Below are 7984 nucleotides of genomic sequence, written 5' to 3'. Positions count from 1 at the left end.
TAAATAAGACTAAGATAAAACAGCATTGGTACTTGCCCATCCACCCTTGCAGCCTTGTAGATAAGTTCACAGTCTATTAATCTGCACACTGTCCCTTCCTGGTGACCAGACTATGGTCACCTGATTGAAGAAGCAGGACTGGGGATGAGGATAGATTTTTTTCCATCTTAGTATTAAATGGCTTTCCTTCCCAAAGTCTGAATTCCTTTAAAGTCTGGCTCATTCTTTTGATAAGACCCCCATACATGTGAGTCCAGTCAAACTTGCATGGCTGAGCAGACTACTGAAATAATATAATTAAGTAATTGCTACACACTGTTGGGGATGAGGGGTGGGTTGGCAGGGCTCCTATTCCTTCTTGTTAAACTCTACCAGCTTGTGGTTGGATTGAGGCTGCCCAGAAAAGAGATGGTAAACTCAGTGAACATTCAGTGAAGAAGGCATTTCATAATCCCATTTGCTGAAGATTGTCTCCATTAGTCTTTGCAGAGTGAAGCACTCTGTGTGAACGTGGGCTGTACATTCCCCACTGCAAATTGAGGCTAATTGAGCAAACCACTCTGACAGTTTCACCTTCCCTGTCACTGTGCTGCAGTGTACAAAGCTATTTCAGTGAGAGTGAGAGGGAAATTTGGCAAGGAATCTCGGCTTGCACTATTTAAATCTGGGAATGTCATTCAAGATGTTCTTGTTCTGTTTCTAGTGTAATGCTTAAACCCACAAAATGAGACTGGAATACTTAACATGAAGTTAGAATTAAGACAAATACACCTGTCATACTTAAGAAGCCACATTTCAGTAAGATATGCTACCACTGGCTAAAAGCCACGAATTTATCTGTATCCACACAATAGACTTGCAGTTGGCCCCAACAATGGAAAAGAACAGCACAGAGGATAATCCAATAAAGTTAAATCACTGGGGATCTCTTATATAATTTTATCTTGTAGTAGAGCTTCCATCTTAATTTGCTTTGCTTACACTAATTTTCAAATTAATTTATGTTCTTGGGCAGCACAATAGAATGGAAATAATCCTGTTCTCAGAATTAAGAGACCCAGGCAATACAGCAGTCTATTCCAACAACCTTTAGCAAATTGTGTAAATTTTCAGGGCCTGTTTATCCAGTCTCAAGTGGAGATAGAAACACCTACTCTATCTGTTTTACAAGGTCTGTGTACATTCCAGCATCAGATGCGCAGAACCACCCAGAGCTGGCCAGGATCACTTGCCAAAGTTGGCCTGTAATGAGGAAGAGATGTCTGGGAACACAAAATGGATAATCCAACACTCAGATGACTAAGAAGGGTACGTTGTTGTACACATATGTTGAGTTGGAACCTCACATAAACCCTCAATTGTGTTAGATGATATCGCGGTCAGAAAAAGTTGAACTTTCTAGAGAGAAAAATCAAGCGAGGCTACAATGATTCTATACCAAAGCACAACACAACATTGCTCAGGCCACCAACCTGAAACTGGACACTCGGGCTCTTCTGAAAATTGAACATTTAAAATTGTTATGGGGGAAACAATTCAGTAAAACCTTCCTGCTAAACAAAAGTGATCATCTCTGTGTTAAAAAAAAAAAAAAAAGTATATGTATACCAAAACTCTATACTCATTTACTCATGTGAAAACTGCTTCTTTGTAAAATATTATGTAACCTCTACCATGATCTCCTACAGAAATGCTGTACTTGAGGTTGTCTGGTTTTATGGAGAGATATTAATTTAGCAAAAGTTACTTTTATAAAATTGAAAGGAAAAAGACTGGTACATCAGCGTAAGTTGCAGGAGTTTATGTAGCTGCTTTCTCTGTAGTTAAGAAAATGTGTACTCACTATCCTTGGAACTTAACACCAGCTCATCTATAGAGCACCTTCTTAAAGACTGTACTAATGGAAGGTTTTGTAAATTTCTAAACTTTTAAATGGGATATTATCTTTTGCAATAAACTTACATATTTTTCCTAGGTTTTAAGACTCCATGACTAGCTTGGGTTAATTTGGGTTATAAAATTTAAACTTAAGAAGAATGTCTCCATGGTTGTAATGATAGGGATTGCTGTTGTTGTTGAGTCATTAAGTCATGTCCAACTCTTTTGCAACCCCATGGGTTGCAGCCCACCAGGCCTCTCTGTCCATGGGATTTCCCAGGCAAGAATACTGGAATGGGTTGCTATTTCCTTCTCCAGGGGATCTTCCCAACCCAGGGATCAAACCTGCATCTCCTGCAATGGCAGGCGGATTCTTTACCACTGAGCCACCACGGAAGCCCAATGGCAGGGATAATTTTCACTATGATTGCTTCTATATGTTTCCCAAGGAAACAAATAAAAAAAGAGCAGATTCAGAACTTAGCATGGTGATGATCTGAAGGCCCACATGTCCTGGAAGCAAGGGAGGCATTGTGAATCAATGATGCAATTCCCAGTTTCATTCAGATGGATTTTTATTACTCATGATTTTTATCATTATTATACCCATATACCTGAAATGTAATTTATTTAAGATTTTTATTTAATTACTTTCCCCATAATTTTCTTCCGAAAAAGGCAGCTGTATATCACCACCAAGAGAAAAACAAGTACGATATTCCAAAAGTAAAAGTTGAAATCAAAATAATTTTTTAAAATCCTTGCTAGAGACTGCTCAGTGTCACTGGTGCTAAGCCTGAGACCAGCTCTCTTTGTTGAAAAGGGAGATTAGGAAACATGTGCTAAAGCCAGTTTAACACAAAATGCATTTTCTACTTGACTAATCAGGATGTCTGAGAGAGGATTGAAAAGGAAACAACATTCCCATCATGTGATTTAATTCTTTTCCCTGTATTGTCTGTGAGCCATCTAAAACCAGCCCGTTTACCAATTTGGGGGGGAGGGTGGGGAACCTGGACATAGAATCAGGCACCTCAGGTTTGGTATTATTCTGCTACGCTCTTTTTTTGGGATGACCTTGGGGAAAGTTAACCTCAGTGGGCTGCTGATTTCTTTTCTTATAATGCAGAACATCACCCTTGCCTGACAAGTGTGTCTGACAATTAAGTGGGAGAAAACCTTGAGCATCATGGAAAGCACACTATACGAGCTCAATAAATGTGTATTTATTCCTTTGTTGATTGAAATAAACCAGAGGAGAGGAGGGAAGATGTCTTTAAGGGACTGCAATGGGTTTTCAGAAATAGTTCAAGGTTTTTTCAGGGCCAAGAGTGGTGTTAATAACGAATAAACTCTTCCTGGCCTCATTAAAACCTGAAATCATGACAATGGATGCTAAGTAACAAATCTTTGTTGAGTCAGAACACACAAGCCTATCTAATGCACCATATCTAATGCCTTCTGGGGGATGAAGGACTCTTGCAACGTTGACTCAAATCCCCCAGAGGTAAAAGACACTGCAAGAGCTGGGTGTCTGCCATTTGCATCATGAGGCAACTAAGAAAGGCTAGACGACGTGTCCAAGGACGCGTGGCCGAGGGCAGCCGTGCTGGGAGCAGCGTGGTGGGCGGATGCATCGTGTGATGGTCTACCACATACCAGGGCCCAGCACAGTTCCAGGAACCACCAGCGCTAGTTTCTTTCTTTCTTAGCTGAGCAGAGGCCTCAATACAGTCTTTGCTTGAAAAGGCTCTCATTTCGAGCACCTCAAGGCAACTTGCTATATGCTAAGAACATATTTCTCTTTTTGAGTTCCAAGAAACATTGGTGTTTTGTGATCATTATGCCCATCAAGCATGGCTTGCAATAAAGAGAGTCCAAAGATAAATCCTCAACCAACACTGTTTGCCTTTGATGCAAACCATGTTTGACTGGCTTCTTGCTCATAACCTCTTCATCCCAACTTCACCCCCATTTTCATTCTACCAGTTTACAGCCTGAATTCCTATTGCTCACCTCTACCGCCCCTACTCCTGAGGTTTCCCAAATGTGTGATTTCTTCCCCCTCTTCCAGGATCCTCAGCCTGTAAAGAACAACCTAGAATCTGGTTTTCTCACTGCCAGGCTAAGCCAGGTCCCAAGGCAAGAGTGCCTCTCCACCACGAGCGTTCTGTTGCAAACCCTCATCTCTCAGCCTGCCTCCATAGAAGCATGCCATGCGCCCTTCCCTGTGCACGCCAGTCCCTTTCATCACAGAGCAACAAAAGCAGTCATTGCTGGATTTACATCTGACCCGGGTCATGCTCTGGCTGTCACAATCTGGCTTCCTGATAAATGTGGGAAGTTCAGACTGGGTCTGTGGCTGTGACTCAGAAGGCCCCACCCGGTCTCTCCTGTGGAAGTTCTCATCACAGGCCCTTCCACTCTCTGCTCCAGAGTGACGCTGAGTCACCTTTGTTCCTCAGGACCACCATGCTCACACTCCTAAAGGGTCTATGCACACTTTTCCTTCAGCCTATAATAATTTCCACTGCGCCCCCACCTCACCGAGTTTCCAGCTCTGCTGGGGTTTCCCAGGTAAGGCTTTCCAAGACCACACCACCACTGCCCCAGATCACACTAAATATCCCTCTTACACACTCACTTGGCACCAGGGATCCTTCCATCAAAGTCCTAGGCACAGCTGACCTTGAACGTATATTATGTCATTCTTTGATGAACATATTTCTCTTATCTGTCTAATTATCTTCCTAAGGTAAGAATTCTGCTTAGTTTTGCTCATGTTTATATCTCCAGCACATAGCACAGTGAGATTCAAATATGTGTTGCAGGGATAAATTAAAGAATGAATTTGATTTCATGGAGAGACAGGAAGAAATGATTCCCAGTTTTTCCTCTTGTTTATGTACAGGTTCTGGGCTTCCCAGGTGGCCCAGTGGCAAAGAATTCACCTGCCAATGCAGGAAATGCAAGAGATACCTGTTCAATTCCTGGGTTGGGAAGATCCCCTGGAGTAGGAACTGGCAACTCACGCAAGTATTCTTCCTTGGAAAATTCCATGGACAAAGAAGCCTGGTGGGCTACAGTCCATGGGTTGGCAAAGAGTCAGACAGGACTGAGCACGCATGTACAGGCTCTATCTGTGCTCTCAGGAGCACCCAGCCTTCCACTGATGGGGGCCTTCAGGAGCTAATGTGGCCAGGGCTTCTAATTCCACTGTAGTCTACATGGCTTTCATGACCCAGGAACCAAGCCACTACCATCCCCCCTCACCACGTTTATCTTGAATATGGACAGCCCAGTTTAACCTTGTTTCAGAACAAATTGCCATCATAATTAAATCCCAATGCATTTTGCACATTTTACCAAGATACTGCCTTACAGTATGAAAGAGAAAATTAGTTTTGAAATTAAACCAGATTGTTAACTATTTTTGCTGTAATATTTCCATTAAAATGCCAGGATTTATTACATGTGACCTAGTCCATTTCAGACAAAATACAATTTAAAGGAGACAGGATCAGTGTAACTAAAGGAGCATTAGGGGCAGACCATTTTGTCTTGGCTTAAACCACAACTAAAATGAAAAGACAATAAGCATCACACCAAAGAATTATTTGCTCCAGAGAAAATAAAAGCTTTATTATCATGAAAGGCTTTCACAAACTCTCAGAATCCATAACTATGGTATATTAAATTTCACTCCAGTGAAACCCACATTTTTGTCTCCCGGCAAAACCTCAACATATGGTTCTTAAATCTTCAGCCAAAACACAGTGACCTCACATCTGAGCTTGGGCCTGGTTTCCCAGGTAGCGCATGCAGTGCTGTGATACCCTGGTTATGCTGATGGAAGGGCCTTCCTCCCGAGCCAACCGGGCTGCGGCATTTTAACTGCTGAAACCATGAAATCAGGAGGGGTTCACATAGCTCTTCCCCCACACGCCCAGCACAGCGAGCCCCACTGAATCTAATCCCACAAGCCGAGCTCCGATATAGGTGATGGATGAGAAGTTAATTGTTGTCCTCGTTTTTTGTTTGCTTGTTTGTTTCAAGGTAAAAACAATATGCTTTCTGTAATTAGGGATCAAAGAGAGCAAGATCAAAGGTGTGCAAAGCATCAGCATTTGCAAACTCAGTTCGCTGACTTGACTGGGTTTCTTGGAACTGATCCCTCCTTCTTCGCCACTACTACACAACCATTGGCTCCAAGGAATCTTTTCACATGAGCCTCAGTCCATAATCACTTTTTCCCAATAAACAGTTATAGATTCCCTTCTCTGTGCCAGGCAAGAAAACTACAGATGCAGCCCTTGCCTCAGAGAGCCCTGGCCTCACCTCCAGTGAGGGGTGGGGAGGGATTCCAACAATAAGCCCATGTCCTTTTCTGATTTACTACCTGAGGGATATCATCCCCTGCCCCCCACCCCAGTCCTTTTGATCTTCTGAATGCTGTCCTTTTTATTCTTTTGTGATGATTATCTGTCTTGAATTACAGCTATTTTGTTTGTTTGTTTTTGCCTGCTTACCCTACTCTATGTAACATCATGAGAGTAGGAATTGCTTTTCTTTCCTTGTAAAGGACATTTTAAGTCTAAGACGTCTTTGTTTAATTGAACTTCCTTGGTGGTTCAGTGGCTAAGACTTCACTTTCTGATGCAGAGGGTGTGGGTTTGATCCCTGGTCAGGGAGCTAAGATTCTATATGTCTCATGGCCATAAAACCAAAACATAAAACAGAAATGATATTGTAACGAATTCAAATTCAATAAAGAATTTAAGAATGACCCACATCAAAAAAATATTTAAAAAGAAAAAGAAACTAAAGACTTCAACGTCGTTGAACCCTTGTCTGTTCCATATGAGTCAACACACTGGTCTTCAAAGTTTACTTTCCTTACAGTTTTCCAGCTCCTTTGGACCTAGTCTCCTTCCAGCTGCCTGGGAATCTCTCTAAGACACGTATGCAGCCATGACATTCCCAGCTTTTCTATCTGCACCCCACCACCATCCAGAGCATAAAACTCCTCCCACAGCAACAAGGCCCCCCCCCCATCTGATTCCAACCTAGTATGTACAGCCTAACTTCCTCCCACTCCACTTTACTCATCTCCTTGCGTGCATTCATGTGTGTTAAGTCGCTTCAGTTGTGTCCAACTCTTTCTGACCCTATGGACTGTAGCTTGTCAGGCTCCTCTGTCCAAGGGGATTCTCTAGGCAAGAAGACTGGAGTGGGTTGCCATGTCCTTCTCCAGGGGATCTTCCCCACCCAGGGATTGAACCTATATCTCTTAAGTCTCCTGCATTTGCAGGTGGGTTCTTTACCACTAGCCCCACCAGGGAAGCCCACTCACCTTCTTGATACCTTCTAAAGCACATCAGAAAAAAAATAAAATAAAATAAAGCACATCAGAGGATATGACATATCAGAGGCTTAGCACATGCTGTTCCCTCTACCTGGGACACTGTTCCATTACGTATTTACCATGGGAAGTAACTTCCATTTGGGAGAATGAATGAATAGTAGCCATATCACTATTAACCATGATAATAAAGGCTCTGGTTTCTTGAAGTTAAAAGGCACTATTATTTAATGTTTGCTTTTGTTATCTTACATATTCTGCAAAAAATTAACAAAAGGTAGGTAAATGATTACTCCTGTTTCCCAGTAGAATAATCAAGACTTGGAGTGAATAAGGTGAATAAGTAATTTGTTCAAGTCCAGAACGATGTGATGGTGAAGGATGGAGTTCTTTCAAGGTCTGTCAAACTTGAGAGCTTGGGTTCTTAACTTTTATGCCAGACAGCAAGTTGCAATTTAAATGTCAACTCCTCTCTGCAACTTTTTCTGATCATTCCCCGCCCCTGCCGTGGGATTAGTCACTCTGTCCTCCAAGTACTTGTGGCGTTTTGTACAGACTGCTGCTTATAATATCTGGACATTTCTTTTGTAAATCCCTCACACTCATCTCACCAGGGAGCAAAGTCCTAGGGGACAGGAATTGTCATCTGCATCCCTGAGACCCTCCAAGTGTTTATCACATTGCCTGAAGAGCTGTACATGTTTCACATGTTTGTTGAATGAATTTAGAGAAAAACATGGAAAC

The 7984-nt window shown here is 42.2% G+C and overlaps 1 protein-coding gene across 1 annotated transcript in view; it reads right to left on the bottom strand.

Annotated features, from left to right (window-relative positions):
- DOCK2 (dedicator of cytokinesis 2) overlaps positions 1 to 7984 on the bottom strand; it is a 468222-nt gene that overhangs the window by 233935 nt on the left and 226303 nt on the right.

The sequence above is a fragment of the Cervus canadensis genome, chromosome 16, assembly GCF_019320065.1.
Source record: "Cervus canadensis isolate Bull #8, Minnesota chromosome 16, ASM1932006v1, whole genome shotgun sequence".
Classification (NCBI taxonomy): Eukaryota; Metazoa; Chordata; class Mammalia; order Artiodactyla; family Cervidae; genus Cervus; species Cervus canadensis.
This window is presented reverse-complemented; position numbering and strand designations above follow the sequence as displayed.